Source organism: Chiroxiphia lanceolata, chromosome 1, assembly GCF_009829145.1.
Source record: "Chiroxiphia lanceolata isolate bChiLan1 chromosome 1, bChiLan1.pri, whole genome shotgun sequence".
Classification (NCBI taxonomy): Eukaryota; Metazoa; Chordata; class Aves; order Passeriformes; family Pipridae; genus Chiroxiphia; species Chiroxiphia lanceolata.
In genome coordinates, this window is record NC_045637.1 from 120,691,578 (window position 1) to 120,711,455 (window position 19,878).

The following is a 19,878-nucleotide window of genomic DNA, read 5'->3' on the forward strand; positions in this document are numbered from 1 at the left end:
TGAAGATATTGACTGGGCAAGCTTTCGGGTGTATCCTCAATGATAAGGAAGTCAGTACGCAGCCCTAATGAAGAAACAAAGGCAGACTGTAAAGTTGGTAGGCCTAGGATGTGGGAACTGCAATAAGGCCTTGAGCTTTGCCAAATGTATCACCAATAGATCCTAGCCAATGAAAACGCTGTTGCTTGCTTACCTAAAATAAGGTTACTGCTTGCTGCTAGGAAGGGGTGTAGAAAAGGCAGATGAGAAAATAAAGTTGGACTTCAGGCATCTTTTCTGCACATAACTGACTCCTTGTATCTTTATCGACCGTCGTGACTCTACACGGACACTTTGGTATGATCTGAATTATTAGAGCATATTCATTGGTTTCTTTAAATGTGAAAGATGTTTCTGAATTTCTATTCCCTGTCTTGCCTTTGAAGCTTCATGATCAAATCCTTCTTCAGACATCAAGCCTCTGTGCTGATGAACATTGGTTTATAAGAGTGCATTGCTGTCAAAGCAGTGTAAATACAAGATCAAAAAGTCAGATTGTGTTTCAGTAATATTTACCTAACTTTTTCTTGGTGAAAAACAAGTAAATTTTTTGAGTTATTTATACAAATGAGGTTAAGTAAAGTATGGTTCAGTAATGCTGAAGATATCTGTAGTGCAGTTTCTCTGCTGCCATATAGAACATTAGTACATTATCTATCTAGACACCTTATCTAGCTTCTCTAAACACTAAGTTAGATATAAATAAAATTGTAGAAACCCATTAGATCTTACTCTTCTCACTCCCCTAATAGAATTCTGTTGTAGTTTATTCTTTCCTTTCCTGACTTTTATTATTTAGGCATGATGGGATAATTCTTTTGAAAATCCCACTTTTTTTGCTTGCCAAATTAAAGAAAATCAAGACCTTTTTCAGCAATTTGAAACATACACAACAAATTTACAATAAGAAGGAGAGGTATCTGCAATGTATTTAGCTCACATAAAAGGTGCAAGGTGACCTTAGAGCCCCCCTGAAGTCAGTGACAGTGCTGCAGTGGACACCGTGAGAGCCAAGCTGTCTCTCTTTTATGATTTTATCTACTGATTTGCGTGTGAGCAGATGAACTATAGCCCATTTGAACTGCTGTCTCCTTAACTGTACAAAGAAGAGAAAAATACTACCTTTTGAATCTACCTTGTTCATCTGCATGTGTTGGGTGCTGTAAGCCATTTGTATCAAGGTATCAACTCCAGAAAGTCTGGGTGCCCAGTTAAGCTGCACTCACATGCTTTTCTGGGGAGTAAAGTGAGGATATGGTGCTGGGAATAAAGGGGAGCCACAATAGAATGTCTGTTAAAGGAAGCAATGCGCTATTTACATTGTGGTAAATTTACACCAAAATAAACAAGTGGGTTTTTTTGGTAAAGAAATTATGACTCTCCACTCAAGTGAGAAATAAACTCCTTATCACCCAACTCTGAAATTCAAGAACCCTGTCTTTACTCCATGGAGAGTATGTGGATAAGGGGAGAGTGTTTAAGGTTGCTAACCCAAGGCTCCCCAACATTCTGTGTTTAGTTTTATTGGCTTTTGGGTCAGTCAAAAATGAGAAAAACAGTGAAAAGCTCCTCAACAAAGCTATAACTGCCAGTCTGGAAATTGACAGGATACAAGTCAGCCACAGAATGGCTGAGAAAGGTATATGTTTTCCCCACAAATAGGATTCAAGACTAAATCTCAATTAAGCACTGATTGAAAATGGTTATCTCTTTCAAATGGTTTAAACATCTCAATGATCTTTATTCTGTTAAGAATGATGTGATGTTTATGTCACAAAAGACCAGCACCTCAATAGATACCCTTCCATGGATTTGGAGAGAGCCATCGTGTGGTGGTCAGGAAGACTAAGCAAGTCTTTTTGCTTCATGAACCAACAGATTTACATTTACTCTGCATTGCATTTAGTCTTCTACATCTATGTGAAATGAATAAAGATGTGTTGCACTCCTACTTTTGCTGGCAGCCTCTTAGAATGTGAACTCTCACCTGGTGCTTGTAGGAATGGCTCAGAGCAGAAGTGGGCAGAGCTCTCACCATTGCTTGAAGCACTTCAGTGGGACAGCCTATTCCTATTATTTTCCACACAGAAACTTTCATAGGGATAACAAACTTCAGATCGCAGGGCAGTCATCCCAGCTTCTTAACTTTCTCATTTTTTTCTGAGTTTGTACCGTTTTTTATGTAGTGACATGTTCAATCTCCCTGCATTTGGTAAATGGCTGAGTCCATGTCTGAGAAGCTTCTGACTGAGGGAGTCCCATCCTGAAAACTGTATGTGAATTTCTACTTACTCCTGTAAGCAATTGCACTGACATTCAGAAATGTTTGAGTTGTGAGGGAAAATGTGGGGTTTGAAGAAACCACTTCCTATATGTTTCCAATTATTGGGGTGTGAGTACTGTATATTTCTGCTGTGGCAGTAATTTTTGCCAAGTGCATCTATGCTTTTAAACTTACTTTGCGCATTTATTTTGCTACTTTTCAATGCTCTGTGGATCTTATAGTACTTCTTGACCTTTCAAAGTGATAATCTTGCTTTCCAAGAGTTTATGACAGAATCCAGCTTTAAAGAATTGTAAAATAACTGAGCAAAATTTCCAGTGGTTATTGCAAAAAAACCCCAAACCATTCTGTTGTTTCTGACAGTTATAGGAAAGTGGGTTGGTTTCCTCTTTATCTGGGATGAAGGGCTAAAGCTTTTTTCTATTTCTTAGGGGTTTTTTAAATGCTTCTAAGTCTTCATTAGTAGTAGACTTTTTTCCAGGGGAGAGAGAGGGCCTGGTCATTGAAGAAAAAAAAAATAATAGCAGAGACTCTCAACATGAGATAGGGTAAATAAATTTACTGAGCACTAAATTTATTGAGCACTTCTCAGCATCCAAATTCCAGCACTTCCTCAAAAGGTTTCTGAATTACTCATTGCTCTAAAGATTGCAATTGTTTCTAGCATGTGGGTTGTGGGAGTACTGGACTCCAGAAAGCAAAGTGGATGCAATTTGGTTCCTCAGTTTGCTTGAGATGCTCCTCTTTCCTCCCTGCCCTAAAGTCTGTGGCTGTTAGGGTCCTGTCTGTGGGTCCTTCTTCCTTTGCTATTCATGGCAGCACTCCCACACTCAAGCAGTTCCTGGCCCTCTTTTGCTTTTGTGTAGCTGGTACAACAGACGGCTCAGGAATATACATGCTTTGGGGCCTCTCACATTCCAGCTCCCCCTTTCGAAATACAAACCCTCATCTAATATCCATAATCCTTCATGTCAACTGTTTCACATTAAAAAGAGATATAATTTTGGTTTGCTAAACAAAATTTCCTGAGGGCAGACCTGCTAATGATTAGCTGATGTAACAATGCCCAATAAAAGCAACTTATAGTGGTGAAGTAGATATTACCACACCCAATAACCAATGGAGTAATTTCATTGTTTGCTGATTTGTAGAATTCAATTGTGAAAAGTTTTAAGAAGACTAATGATGTAAATTTTGCATTCACCTCATGAATACTTCAATAAGTTACTTGGATTTTATGAGCTATAACCCAACATCCACTGTATTTCATTTGAATATTTGAAAATGCTTTACAAACAAGTCTCAGAATACCATGATTTTTCTACACTGTCTCCTTAGTATACTGTTTATTTCTTCTCAGATCATTCAAATAAATAGGCAATGTTAATGGGGTAAGACATAACAGAAGTTGAGTAGAGTCAGTTTGTTTCCTTCCTTGCCAACACTAACATTTCTGTGAGTGTACATGAACTACTGTACAGCAGGATGCTGAAATGGCCATACAGCTCAGAAAGTAGAACAGAACCCAAACAGGGAAACTCACTGGGACGTGGGGTGCTGCATCAGCAGCAGGTGTGAGAGTGGTGTCACTCTGAAAAGAGTGACACTGGAAGGCAGGTGTTACTAACATGGTCTGCTGGGCAGGTTATGACCACAATGGCCAGAGAGCCCTTGCATTGGTTCTGGTTTTGAACCTGTGCTTCCTCTTCGGTTTTTTGGTTTTGTTCGTTTGGGTTTTTTTGTTTGTTTGTTTGTTTCTGCTTTTGTTTTTTAATAGTTGTTCTGGTTTAGTTTGTTTTGTTTTATTGTTGTTCTTTTTTTGATGTTTTCAAAGAAGAACATACTTTTACAAAGGTCTACATGAAGAATATAATATTTCATCTAGTGTTGCTCTGATGGGATTTTGGTAAATATTCAGGCAACAATCAGTAGTTTTAAAATAGTGGAGTTTGCCAGAGCTCTGTTGGCCTTTAGATTTTAGGATCAATTTGTAGCCAGTTTTACCTGAAATAGGAGAATTACTCACCTTTTACCTACCTTTATCCTAAAAAAGAAATCTTGGTGCAGCAGCTTGTTTCTAACCATTGCAGGCAGCCCTGTCATAACAAATATAACTGTCACAAGCTCATTTCTCTCCTAAGGTTGGACAGGATGTAACTTACCTCATCTTTAAAGAGTAACATTGGCACTCTTGCTCCCACTATCGTTGTCTCTTTGGAGACCAATATTCAAATGCAAAGAGTCAGTTCTTTCTGCCATACAACTTTATAATGAAAGATCTAAGTTCCAAGGGTGAAATGCATACCAAATTTTATTGAACCTGGAAAGAAAGGTTTTCTCATTGAGAATGCCCAGAATCAGTTTCACTTCAGCAAAATAATTACCTGCAGTTGTCACAGGTGAAAAGTGTTAGCCAAGGAAGCACATATGCCAGTCTATTAATTTTCTGAGAGACTAGGTAGAGTACTTTGAACTGTATTTCTCTGCCTAGTGGAGAAAAAAACCTGAGTATGTCCCTTGACTGATTCTCAAAACTGTATAATTAATGACTCCAGAGAGAGTGAGAAAGTTACAAAATTTTTGAAAGGGTATTCTGAGTTCTGAAGTGACATATTTTAGCATCAAGTAATCAGCAGAGGAGATTCCCCAGCCCATTTTAGTATTCAATACTTTATGCATGATGATATCGGTCATTCTTACAAAGCACAAGCTCCTTAAAAATCTCCTATGTTTCTCCTTATCTCCAATTTTTACGGTAAGTATGCAGCACAATTTACTACTTAGGTGTGTGCATGGAATTTCTATCGGCACGAGTGTGAGCTGTGTGTGCTCCAAGTCTTGGGTACAGTTTGGCCTTTGGGCAGTTCTTCAAATGAGCCCATGGGAAACAGTACCACACTGGGTTGCCAAAGGAGTTCTAATTTCCATGATTTTGTATAACTGAGGACTCGTATTTGCAACTTCCCAAAAGCAGTAAAGCTCTAGTCAAAATGTAATTCCTAGACTAAAACCAAAGAAGCTGAGGGAAACCTTTGAAGCACTGCCCCAATAGATTTTCTTTAAAGTTATTTTTATTTTCCTTGAAAGGCCATAGGTTTAATTAATCTTGATAATCATCTCCAGGTTGTTATTTTGTTATAAGCCCATGCACAGACAGGGTTACTATATACAAGTCTGATTTCAACTCTGTTCACTTTGGGAAACTGCTGCTAAGGACACTTATTGTGGAGTAACTATGTCACTAAATGCTCAACTGTAAAAAAAGTCCAGAGATTATTTTCCTCAGACCACAGTGAAGGTGAATGACTGTTGTCAGTTGGAACATACTGGTTTCATAAGGTAACTTAGGTGAAGACAATGCTCTTGAATTTATCTTTATGCCTTTGAGCATACTTTACATCCCTAGCTTTTCTCTGGATTTCCCACTTGCAGTTAGGCCCTGATGAATCTTCATTGTGTCAGTAATGTAGAAAGAGAAGTCCGATAAACACTATGGCATCATTTCTGTGCACTTTTGCTCACGTATGTCTACTGTAGAGTCACTACAACATAAAAATGTTTACTTTGTCCAGTCTCCTTCTTCATGGAGACATTATTTTCTTTCCTAGTTTAAATTGACTTGTATTCTCTCCATCCACCATCCCTTTAATGTAGCAGCTCCTGTTGCCTCTCTCTTTCCATGTGTCAATATTTCCATTGTAAGCTCTTTAGTCCAATCATCTTCTCAGAGTGCATGTTAATGTTATAAATAAATTCAGGCTCAATTTCACCCTTTGCTTTGGTCAATCTGATGTTCATCCATACTTTTAAAGGTCTTGGAGCCTTTAAAATAAGCACCTGTTGGTCACTTAAAAATCAGTGTTATGTACCATGCAGGACTGGGAAAAAACCATCAAAGTAGGTGAATATTATCTGATGCTGTATATCTGCCTGCATTAAAAGATGTAATCCTTGTATTTGTGAATGAATCACTGGGAATAACATTGCTATAATAATTATTTTTTTTTAGTATGGTATTGCAGAAGAGACCACTAGTCTATTCCAGAACTTATTTTATGGTGAGAGACGGAGTAAGATATGATAATAATGAAGATGGAAACCCATGCTCTCTTGTGTTTCCCATCAAACACAGAATCGGAAGAATGTCAAACCTATGCAGGAATAAATTACAATAGTGCATAGCAATTCCACTGCCTAAGCAATGGTAAGTGGTGTCATTTTAGACAGCCTACCTGCCTTTCACCTTCCTTTCCTGAGGCTGCAAATGTGCTATAGAGTCCTATGTCACATTTGCCAGACTCAAGCAGGTATCTCGGAGCCACAGGGCATCAATTTTACTTTGCATCTATTGCATTAAGTGCCTGTGCTTTGGCACTTGGATTGGCCTTTATATGCCCTGAGTCCTAGTTAAATGCCTTGGCCTGAACACATTTTTTTTTCTTTTGAAGATGAAAATTTTCCTACCATTACAAGTAGCATGGAATTTAATTTTTCATTGTGGAAGGTATTGCAATGGAAGCAAATGTCTTATGCTTCTCAAAGACCTAAAGGCATAATGCAAACATGAAAACTGCATGTCTACAAGACAAATCGAAAACTTTCTCTCCTCCCGTTCCTTTGAAAGAAAATGTGGATTGAAACACAAAAATTCTCAGTAATCCCTGTTTTGTAAGATTATGAACATTTTAAGTGATTTATTATCACACCAGGTATTTTCTTTACCACACTTGGCTTTGAAACACTCTTTTAAACACAAACATACCCTCTATTACTTGCATGGTGTAATACCATAAGCACCAGGGTGCAGCGATGGTGGGTGGGCTCTTTTCTTTTTCTTCATAAACACAGGAATTCTCTAATGTTGTAAGTACCAGCACACATGAATGATCCATGTGGGATGGTCCCATTCTCCCACTCCTCTGCTGCCTCTCTTTCAGTTAATTCAGTAAAGCCTCACAAGTGTTGGAAGGTGGAAGATGAAGTCATGCAAATCAACACACCTTAAATCACTGGGAACAAAGGAACCCTGTTGATCTCCCCAGACTTTTCCACCCAGGAATGAAAACGCACATAAGGCATACCAAATGCTTCTGCTTGTAACAGAAGTGCTGATTCCTCTTTTTAGGCCAAATGCTACTCTTAGATGCATACATGAAGTCCAGCTGAGGGAAATGGAAGCCAAATGGAGCATCCACTAGCAGACTTTGACCCAGAGATACCAGGGGAATACCTAGTCTTGATAATTGACTGCAGTGGTGACACTGAGGCTGTTAACTACATTAAAAAGCGATGTCCCCCATTACAGTAATTTTGCTGTGATCTCCCCTATGATGCAGGCAGAAGCCTCTCCTATATTTCACTCTATTCTCATCTCAAGCAATCTAAGTCGACATGTCCAATGTGCAACAATTTTTCACCAAAAAAAAATCTGTTTGAATGTCTCTGACAGTGATTATGTACTCTCAATAAAATGGGACAAACGATGCATTTTCTTGGTGAAACCTATTTATTAGAAGCTGGGAGAGATGTGAAGAGCCAGATTCTCAGCTGCACTGAGACATTTTGTGTTGTTAGAACAATGGGACCAAAAAGAGATGGATCTTCCCACAGTGCAGTTTATTCCATTGTTGGGAAATCTGTAGCCCAAGTAGCTTCTGCAGCTGGTGGCAGGCAGAACGCTGAAGACAGGAGATGACAAGACTAGTATTGCTGTTCCCTGCCCTTGCAAGCTCTTGATAAACAGCTGGTTTAGCTTAGAGCAGCCCCAAGCCATTTTTTTTTAACTTCTCATGATCTGGTTTAGATAAATTTAGAACTGGGAAGCAGCAGCCAGCTCCATTGTCATTCTTCTACCTTATAGATGCAACTGGCAGCTGTGGGGTAACTGCTAAAAATACTGAGGGACTTGCTGCTTATCCCCATCAGATATACAGGAGGCTGTGCTGTACCTGCTGCCATCCAGGCAGGCAGCTTCCTATAAAGAGGCACCCCCTTTCTCCCTGATGTAAGAATTAACTCTGCTCTTAAAAAATCCTGGTTACACATGTCCCTTCAGAGTCTTGGGGGCAAAGAAACCCCTTGTGTGCTTATCTGCAATGGCTGCTGTGTGGGGAAGTGAAGTGGGTGTCTCCAAACCCACCAGACCACATGCTCAGCCCACGCTGCCCAGGAGCAGCGGAACCATGGCTTTGTGCCTCGTGTGGACAGGGAGGTCCCTGCTCACTTTTTTCTCAATGATGGGGCAAGTCTTCTCTCTCTTCTTTACCAGCACTTTCCTCTTATGAAACCAGTTGGAGCTTTGTGACTGCTGCCCATCTGACTTTTTGAAATTGTCTGACCGATTTGAAAGTTATTAGGAGGGAGATAAAGATGTATACTCACTGCCCTGCATGCAGCACATATGCATTGTTTCATTAGGAAACTAGATCTAAAATAGAAACAAGAAATGTAGCTAATTTTGGTCATGTTCTTAGTGCTGAATTTACATTAAATTAATTACACCAGTAATGCCACTTGTTCTTAGAAATATGACAACCCCAAAGGTTTACTGCTTTTTTGCACCCCTGTAACCAATTACATCAGGGCAAGACAAGTCTAAATTGCTATCAGTAGAATAGTAGCATTTTAAAATCACTTTGTGGGGTGTGTATCACTTCAGAAGGTTGTGAGTAACCATGAATCAAGCTTTGAACCTCTTACCACATGTTAGGAGTCCATCTAAATCTTCTCTTCGTGAAGAACAATAGCTTTCACTTGAAGAGACAGTATTAAATGGCAAAATGGATTTAAAAAAAGGAGGGGGAAGGAAAAATAATCAAAAAACTTTCAATCACTTGACTTACAGATGCAACTAATTGATTTGAGGGTTGGCAGGGGAGTGCCATGGCAGCTAGTTTGATGTAGTAATTAATGCAATCATCCCTCTTTGTTATTACTTTAATAAGGTAAACACCCTGTTAAAATAAACTGAAACAGTTGTCTCTAGCCCAGAGCTTGCAGTTGTGGTGAGCAGTGTAATAACCCCACTATGTAAAACCTGGACAGGAAAGAATGAATTACATTAATCCCCGAAGGTTCTTACTGCAGACTTTTGAAGTTTTAACTTTAGAGTGGAAAAGGAGATCTGAAACTTGGAGGCTATTCACCCTATGGCTCCTGAGAGAAAACAATGTGTGTCTGCTTGAGCACCCTGAATCCAGCTAATACAAGCTGGATATAAGCTCAGTTTCTGCAAACACTCAAACGTGTGCCTATCTGCCCTTCCACAAATAGTCCCACGGTACTAAAAGTTAAGCACAGGCATAAAAATCAGCACTTGCACAGGTAGCTTCTGTACCATTTTAGAGGATCAGTATGAAGGAGGAGAGTTTCAGTTTTGGTTTTAACCTATTGACTGTTTTTTAGAAGTAGTTTCCAGCAAAACCCACTTTCAGTAGCATGCTTCAAAGGGCTGCTTTATTTGTTTGGATTGCCTGCTTCAGATATTCATTCTAAACAACAGCATTTAGAAGGAAGATGTGCTGTGTTGTTAAGGATCCCTCCAATAAAAGGGAGTTGCTAGACCACAGCAAAATTGGAAAAAAAACCAAAACAACTTTCTGGTGAATAGTAACAACATTTTTCTCTCCTGTTTACTTTACAGAGATTTAACTGTAAGATGTGTGCAATGCAGAATTTTATTCAGATATTTGAGATTTGTCTTATTTCCTAAAACTCTTGTTTTAGTGTTTTCACCTAATATGCATGAGCACTTCTTTGGATTGAAATCTTCGCACATGGCCTGAAAACCTTCAAATGCTTTTATGCAAAACCTGTCCAGCTTCTTTGAGAAATCCTATGTGGCCAAAAGACTTGGGTTTCTTCTCAGTTCCTGCTCTTCCCATTGATACCTCAAGCCTTACTCACGTAAATGATAATTTATGAGATTCCCATAAGATATAGGTCCAAAGATGAATTATATCACTGGAAATGCATGAGTAACTTTTGTGATGAATAATGTAGTTTCCAAGACAGTGAGTGCAGGGTATGTTGTACTAGGGTAGATTTACAGTGCAAATAACAAGGGGTTATGGCCTCCTTATTCACATCAGCCAGCTTAATGTGCTCTGGGTGTCATGGGCAAAAAACGCTCAATTTGTGGAATTTTTACTTTATTATTTATTGGAAATTAACATAAATCTCTGATTACTAATTAAGGTACTGAAAAAAGTTGGGTGAGAACATTGATCTGCTGGAGGGTAGGAAAGCACTACAGGGGGATCTGGACAGGCTGCATTGATGGGACGAGGCCAGTTGTATGAGGTGCAACAAGGCAAAGTGACAGGTCCTGCACTTGGGTCACAACAACCCCAGGCAGCACTACAGGCTTGGGGCAGAGTGGCTGAAAAATTGCCTGGCAGCAAGGGAGCTGGGGGTATTGGTCAGCAGCCATTTGAACATAAGTCAGCAGTGTGCCCAGCTGGCCAAGAAGGCCAATGGCATCCTGGCCTGTATCAGAAACAGTGTGGCCAGCAGGACCAGGGCAGTGATTGTCCTCCTGTACTTGGCACTGCTGAGGCCACACCTCAAATCCTGTGTTCAGTTTGGGGCCTCTGACTACAAGAAAGACACTGAGGTGCTGAAATGTGTCCAGAGAAGGACAGTGGAGCTGGTGAATGGTTTGGAGCACAAGCCTTATGAGGAGAGGCCAAGGTTGTTTATGCTGGAGAAAAGGAGCCTCAGGGGAGACCTTATCACTCTCCACAACTACCTGAAAGAAGGTTGTAGCAATGTGGGGATCAGTCTCTTCTCCTAAGTAACAAGTGATAGTTGCACCAGGGAAGGTTTAGATTGGATATTAGGAAAAATTTCTTCATGGAAAGGGTGGTCAAACACTGGAGTAGGCTGCCCAGGAAATCACCATTTAAATACCTGGAGGTATTTAAAAGACGGTAGATGTAACACTCTGGGGCATGGTTTAGTGGTTACATAGCAGTGCTGAATTAATAGTTGGACTTGATGATCTTGGAGGTCTTTAACAACCCTAATGATTCTATGATTCATGCCATACTGGTCACACTTCCACACTGATCACACTTCCACACTGGTCATCCCTTGCTACCAAACAACTACTATTCATGTTCAATGCACAAGGGGCCCTCTGCAGACTGCCATCCCCCCTAAGAGACCTCAGTGTTGCTCGTTTTATGTCCTTTCAGGATTAGCATTTTAACAGGAAAAGCTTCAGAAAGCTGAAGACTGTTCTTGCTGTGCCAAAGAGAGAGATGCGTTATTCACAGCACATGGTTGTGTATGCTCCTTAATAAGCTCCAGAGTTTTACTCTTGCTGAGCATTTTCTTGTCAAATTTTCAATTTGTCATTTCAACAATGGTTGAAGCTGATAATAGAAATAGTCTGCATAGTCCATGGACAAAGCTGCTGAGATATATATTTCATATAATCATAGAATAGTTTGGGTTGGAAGGGACCTTGAATATCACCTACTTATACATAAAGAGTAAGAATGCCACTTATAATGAGACCTCAATTCCCTTGCTTTCATTTTTGACTGGAAGTCTTCATTCACATTCCTACAGGTACAGCCTCATACTTGGTTTCTTGCTGAAAATAATCAGCTCTAAAATAGGAAAGAGAAGAAATCACCAGTGAAATCCCCTTCATTTCTTCTTAGGGACCATTGCAGGAGGAGTGAGAAGTCAGCCCTTTGAACTCATCAAGTTTTTCAGCTCCCTGCCCCAGATAAATGAGCCATTACGTGAGTCAGGGCAGCATTTTCCCATTGCTGCTACCCTGGTGGGGCTGCCACTAAAGTGATGAACATGGTTCCCTGTTCTGGCAAAAAACGTATTGCACTCTCTTTTTTAATATGAAACCCAGTGACCACGCAGCCACGGCGCTGGCCGACGTGGGGAGGAAACAATTCCAGAAGCTTTGGGTAGTAACTTTTTGCCTTTGCTGGGGTTTGATGAGTTAATTTTCAGCCGAATCAGTTCACGGGGACAGTTTGCCCTGTAGCCACCGATGTTAGGACAGGAAGGAAAAGCATCACCACCGGCGCTGACAGCGACCCGCCCCGCGAGATGACACCGGCACGGCCATCGCCTCCCGGGGCCGAGCAGGCCGGACCCCGCCCGGAGCCGGCGCCGCAGCCGTGCTGGCCGGGCACAGGCGGCTCCGGCCTCCTGAGCTTCCCGGCCGTGCCACAGGGGGGCACGGCCGCACCGGGAACGCGCCGCGACGAGCCGAGCGAAACGGGCCGAGTCGAGCCCTGCCGTGCTATGTCGTATCGTGCCGTGCCGAGCCGAGCCGGGCCGAGCCCCACCAGCACCGTGTCCTGGTGCACCCAGCCTGTCTCGCCCCGCCGTGCCGCAGCGCCCGCGGCCGGTCCCGGTTAGCGCGGGTTCGGTCCCGGAGAGATGCCCCGTCTGTGCTGGCCGCAGCCCAGACCTCCGCCCGCGGCTGGGCCGGCCGGCGGTGCCGGGGCCGCCTGGCCGGGCAAACACACCTGCTGGAGATGTTGTAGAACTTGGGGCCTCTCCGGGTTCGTCCTCGGCCACCGGCTCATTTGGCCCGGGCGGGAGCGGGGCTGGTGTCCGCCGGGCTGGATGGCGGCAGGTGAGGGAGTGGGCTGTGCGATGCTCCCGCTCATCGCCGGCCTCGGGGTTTGGGAGCGGGAAATAACGGGCTCGGTAGTGTCAATGGGAGAGCTGAATGATTCGTGGAAGGCAGAGAAGCGTCTCCACCTCACTCCACTGCCCCAAAGGTGCGTGTGAACAGAAGGACACTTGCTCTCTGCAAAGCTGCCCTTCCTCAGTTGGGGAAGGCGAGCAGAGAGGCATTTCCCCCTCAAAATCTCTTGCTCTTGCTCTACTTGTAGGCCACAGTTCTCTGTGTGTGTACGTGCACACGAGAGCAAACCACTGCAGAGCTCAGCAGGACGGTCCCTCCGTGCATTTGTGCCCACATTTGCAGGACAAGGGTCTTGCACGTTCCCCTTCCATTATTACAGGTGAAGCTGGGGCAGAAGGGAGCCCTTTTAAAACCAGAGGACTGAATTTTATAGTGGACTGAATGGGCATCAGAGAGCAAACGTACCTCTAAGGAGTGAATGTCAGAGGACTCTGTGCCAACCATAATAATCAGTGTGACTAATAGAGAACACCGAGAACTGTTCCATTATATCATGAGACATTACATCGTGCTTGAGAAAATAGTCTTTGATGACATGCAAAGGATTGGCAAGTGCATTTCAGAGAATCCTCTTTCATTTCTTCAAGGATTTCAACTCATGTTCATTATGTTATGCATAATTTAACTTTCTCAGCGGTTATACTGAACTTACTTCTGTGGGTTTTACATGTTCATCATTTAAATTTGGGGGAACAGAAGGTGTGTAAGCTTATTTTTAAAGTTACTCATTTATAGTTCCTTGGAGGAATTAGAAACTGGGACTTTACAATATTTTTGTCGTGTATTTCTAGGCCTCGCCCAACATGCCGCAGTTTTGCAAGATGCCAGATATTAGCAAAACTCAGTTTGCGTTTAGTCTCACAGACCCTACAGAGTAATATTTCCATATAAAATATTATGATATCAACTCTCATTTTTTGGTAACTTTAATATCATAAATGTCAATCAGGAAGGAGATTGTTGCCTTTATTACAATGAATATAGTAGAGCAAAAGAACTTTTTAGAAAATTAATATGCTCTGGGGAAATTCAATAAATCTCTGTGAGAAGAAAAAAGGTCTTATATATAAATATATAAAAGCTGGCTGTGTATTGTCCAAAAGTTGCTTAGTGCTAAAGGAGCAAATGTATTGTAAATCAATGGTGGGTCCCATAGCACATTATGGCATATTTTATTGGGTTTTTACCTTAAGGTAAGGTCTTTTATTAAAAGTATATAAGAGCACACGCTGCTGAATAACTTGTTTTTCACAGTACTCTATGCATAATGGAGAGTGGGGTTTTTTTATTTGCTTCATTAAACATTCCTGTAATTAATGCATTTAATGGGAATCCAGCAGTAACAAATATAAAATTTATTGTGGTTTTAAAAAAACTGCTTCTGTTACTAGATTTTCCATTAGTAAATGGGGATGACCAAATTCCTCAAAATATTTCTGCACTCACCCCAGAAATCTCCTGCTAAAACAGGTGATGTTTTCAACTGTGTAATGGGAAAGAAATGCCACATAAATAATCCTCGTGAAAGATTCGGTATAAATCCAAAAAGTGTCTTTAAAATAATCCTCAAACTCCTCTGTCTCAAGCTTGATAAGAAGACGTCTGTATTAGCACTGGAGCTTGCTGGGTGAGTTATTAGGTGTTGAAAGACACCGTCTAGGAAGTCTAACCCATCAGAATTTGAATGTAAAAGGCAAGTGACAACTTCATGAATACATGAAAAGCCTTAGAGCCCGGTCCCAAAGCCCTCTTTCCCCGTCTGAAAAGCCCGTTTATCTTCGGATGAATAAGAGTTACAGAATTGGAACCTAAGGAAAAAATCAGTGGTATCCGTGGCCAAGGGAATGTCTCCCTCCCACCCATTTGATTAGAACCATGTGCAAGTTTGGCTAATGAGACTGTAGGGCTTTCCCCTCGCCTCTGTGGATGATTGTGGCGTTTTATTTGAATGCCGATATGGTTTCCCATTCCTGTTCCTTGCAAGCTTTTGGTCTGGGCAAATAAAAAAGGAGATGTCAGAACCAGAGAATCTTTTTACAGTGTATAAAAATCTTCCCATCTAATCCAAGAGGAAATCATAATGTGAAGAACATCGGTGTTTTAATGGCCTCCTAATGAGGACAAGCTTGGCCAGATCTTTGAAGAAGAAAAATGGAAAGTAAAACAGCTCATTTCTCCTTGAGGGCAAGCATTATGATTTCTAGGGAGGACTGCACGGATATGCCTTCATCAGGTAAAGGTTTGCCTGCCTGCAGTCTCCTGGCAGGGCCCTGATGTACGGGCTGTTGGTAAGCACAGGAAGGGGGAGTAGGAGAGTGGGGAGTGTGCTCACATGTTCTGGTTACTCTGTCAGTCTATTGCTCTCTGTGTACTGCTGGGAAAATGAAGACAATTATATTTACCTAAATCCCCGCATGATTAAGGCACTAAATTAAAGCCTGAGAAGCACTTGAAACTTTCAGATGAAAGAGCCCATAGACGGACAGCCTGCTTGTAACCTCACGTTTGGAGTTCTCCCTGAGGTGTGGGGGATACACAGCAAACACTCTGTATAGCTGCAGATAGGTGATCACATCTAATTTATAAGCCCTCATTACTCCCTCCTGACAGGTTTGGATGTTTGCCTTCCTAGTTTCAAGGCTGTGTCAATCCATTTAAAATTAATATTTTTCGTTCCTCTCTCCACCTCATGCATTTAAAAGCTGTCCTTGGCTTCCCCTCCCAGCTGCTGGCTCCGATGGAGCAGCGGCTGATGGAGCTCTGCTTTGTTGCTCTGATGGATTCCTACTGCTCATACAACATTAGAAGCAGAGCTTTCCTGGAAAAGGGACTGCCTTACTCCTGACTTCAACAAGCCAAGGGAGTTTAATGTCCAATTGGGAAAAACGGGCCTTTCTCATCCTGTCCCAGAAACAAGTTGTGAGTGCCAGGGGTGTGGGTGTTGTGCTTCCTCTGTGGCACCGTCCCTTGACAGGGCTCAGCCATGTGCACTCCCCTTGCTTGGCGTGGGCTTGCAAGGAAAGGAGAAATGTTTTTGTGAGAGGCATCAAAATGGTACCTGTTTTTGCTGCTGCAAAAAGGACTTTTTACAATTCTCCTTGAGTGACATGCGGCATAACGTGGCAGAGGAAATTTCCCTCATGGAGACATGCCTGAAGGTCTTAAAAATGTGAGTTCTGCTCTGGAAAGCCACTGTAAAAAGAATTTAAAAAAGCCCACATTGTAATCAGTAGCTTGGGTTTCCCTCCCCCTGCAGAGTGAGGATTGCTGACTCTTTGAAGGCAAAGAGTAGGTCATGTTTTAAAGCGACTTTTGGCTTTGCGGGCTTTGGAGGGGAAGGACAGCTCTAGGTGAAGCCTTGCTGGTGGGTCAGCACCAGAAGTGCACTCAGTTGGACAAACCACACAGGGACAATGGGGCAGTACCACTGCCACCGAGGTCACAAGCTGCAAATACCATCTCATTTCAGTTTCTGTCTGGTGCTCTGGGCACAGCACAGGGGTACAGCTTCACCACGCAGCAACTCACAAACATTTTGGCCATCTCCATCTCACCACCTTCCCTGTTCTCAGCTCACTCCCTGCCCACCCACCTGCACACTGTCCTGCCTGCCCTCTCCAGGCTCTGCACACAGACAGCTGCATGGTTTACCACACCAGTGCTACACTGGCAACATGATAAATACCTTTTCACTACATTTTTTCCCTGTTTTACTCAGTCAGATTGGCTTGAGGCTCAGGCAGCCTAATGGCAGAACCTTGGTTTAGCTCAGCTTTTGTAGTGTGGTGGCAGGAGTCACCTGCAGTGGCAGTGCCAAGGGGTCAGTACGATAGGAGCCCTGCAAATCTTGCTGCCAGTGCAACCAGGATGCTACCACATTGTATTCCTGCAGAAATGTGGGGCTGGGAGTGTCCCTGCAGGTCTTCCACCTCATCCCACATGGTACAAGCACAAAGAGGTAGCAGAAACATCTTCACAGAGGGCTATTTTAGGGGATGAGTTTAGGATTGCAGGAACTGGGCACCAAGGGGATGTCAGTCAGTTCGGGTTGCACTTACTCCCTCTGAATGATAAAAACTACGCCTCTAAAAGCAGTCACCTTTGCAGCAAGACAGTGGTAGCAAAACTTCTACTCCCTCCTCCTCTCCATTTGGCTTCTGAAAACTGCCTGGCTTTAATTCTGGCAATTTAACATATAGATCAAAATACAGGGAATAGCTATAGCAAAACACTGACAACAAAAAACCCAAGCCAAAACAATGACTGGTGCTGATGTTGGTATACCCAACACAACCCTGTGTAACTGGAGTCCACAGATGTCCCCTGCTGACAGTTCCTTTTTCTTATCCATGGCTATATGTTGTCTTTATAGCACAGCTTCTTGAAGCTAAGAAAAACTTTTACTAAGCTGGAATTGGCTCAGCCACCTTAAAACACAGAAAGAAAATGATTAGTGAAACAAAAGAGAAAGTTCAAGGAGGATATTAGAGTCTTTCCATACATAACCTCCTGTCTTCCTATGGGATCCATTACAATCCAGAGGGCCCCAGATTTCAACTAATCGGTTTCTGCCTTTATTTATTTTTTCTCGACTCAATTTCCTACATGAACTGACCAGTTATGTCAAATATTTTTCTTTCTTTTAAGTTGACTTGCTGTCAGCTGAATGCAATACCCTGTGAAAACACCTGCTGACCTGCTGTATACACATATACACGCACAGACATATACACACATCTCTACCATCTGCACCTATATATCTCTATCAACTATATGTGTCTATAGAACCTATGTCTACCTATCTGTGTATCTATATGTCTATATTACTTGCTTTTAGAGTGGGGCTCACAGGTTGCAAATTCCTCAAGTCTCTGCAAAATACACTTTCAAGAGCCTCTCTCTTTTGGGAGAGGCAGCTGCCTCATTGCTTCTAGTTCAGGCTGCTCTGGCTTGCTCTGCAGGCAGGTCCTGGGGGAATGGACTGATCAGGTTCACTAATGGTTGGGCTCTCATGGTATTTGCTTACCTAACACAATCAGAACACGCACCTTAAATATTTTATCAGGTTTGCTGGGTCATTCTCATACTGTGACATTGTGTTGCTGGAGAATAGAGTAGGCTGGAGAAAAAATGGTGCTCAAGAGTGCTGCAGAAAGAGAGTTTTAAGCAAATGGCAGCACTAATGCCCTTCTTAGAGCCACTAAAAGAAAAGTCCCTGTGGCGGCACAGCAAATTAGAGGCAAAAAAAAAAGTTAGGGCAATTGCAATAACATAGCAGACCAAAGGACTGACCAAATGGTCCCATTGGCTGTGATTTGAAGGGTGGTGGTGGTCCTGGTTTAGCTTTGATCCCTCCTTTCTGATGCTTGATTAATTTTTTTACTCCCTTGAGACAAGTTCTCAGGAAATTTTTGTGATTAACGTTGTACTTATTCCCTGTGGGCCAAGCTCAGAAATGACTGTGAGTAAAATCTTTCTGTAAAAAAAGTGGGTTCATTCTGGGGGTAGTCCCAGAGCTGGAGTCTCCCAGCCTCAGCGACAAGTAGCTATTGGGGAGAAGAAAATTGGTTTTCCCTCTAAACCATCCCATTGCCTGGCTTCAGCCAGGCAGTGCTGACTCCAGGTAGGCAGGGAAAGCTGAGAGGTAGGTCTGTACTGCAAGACTTTGCTAGAGCTGTAGGTAGAAAGTGTTGTTAATGGGTGGACCATAACCAACCGCACCATTTCTGAGCCTGTCCCCAAGGGCTACATGTGGCAAGATTCCCCAAGAGGGGGTCAGATGTGCTTTGTCTCTTTAATGCTGAGGATCAGTGATAGTGAAGGGCTTTGCATCCTTGCATGTCTACTATTTTTTAAAAATCACCCCAAAATGAACAGAGAAGCACTCATGTCTGCCTGCTTCTCCATTCCCCTGCTGAAAGGTTTCTTTAGTACCTGTCCAATTCCAGTTTCTCAGCTCTTGCACGAGCTTACATCTGGGCTCATTTAGGTTCACCCCCTTCCCCTAGCCCTGCACCCCTTCTCTGGGGAGCTGTTTGCTTTCTTCAAATTACTGTTGTTGCTGTTACGCTGCCTGCTTCGTGCCAATGCCTTTGGGTACCTACAGTGCCCTCTGTGCTAGCTTATCATCCCTACTGAAACTCTGTGTTACATTGCCATTAGTTTTGAGTGTACTTACAGCAAGTAGCTGAGGCTCAGACTGGGTTCAGGAGAAAGCTGGGGACAGGTTGAGGGGCAAAGTGGGTTCAACCAAAGCATGAGGGGCTGGTGCCACAGAGGGAAGGAGTCTCTCTCTACCATTGCTCTGACTAGCATAAGCTGAGACAACCTTCTTGCTGATGCAGCGTGTCCTCCTCTTAGTCTATTTCTGGCTGCCTCCCTGCAAAGGAGAGTGTGCACTCACATTTTCTCATTAGTAATAACTTTGTTATAATGTCCAGAGCAGCCCAGAGAGAGCAATAGTAACGGTGGACTGCTTGGAAGAGGAACAAATACTGTGATCAGGTTTGGGAAATCATGAATCAGCTGTAAAGGACAGTGTTACCTCAGCCTGAATACATCTTGCTTAGCTCATACTGTCAGGTGTAAATATAACTGTGTGGACAATAAAGTTATCTTGTGATACATCTTCATAAGAGGCACCTATTTTTACAGATATGAGGATCCTCTTTCAGTATTTGGCCCTGGAGCAAGAGCCCTGCTGTATAAATAAATACATGTTAAGCAGTGGCATGGCATCCCTGCTTTAAATGGGATGCTGGAATACATGTCCTCAGAAATGGATCCAGCTAATGCCATGCCCTGATGTTTAGGGAAAACCTCTGCCGTACTCCCTTAAAGAGGGAGCCTGCACTGCCCCATCTTC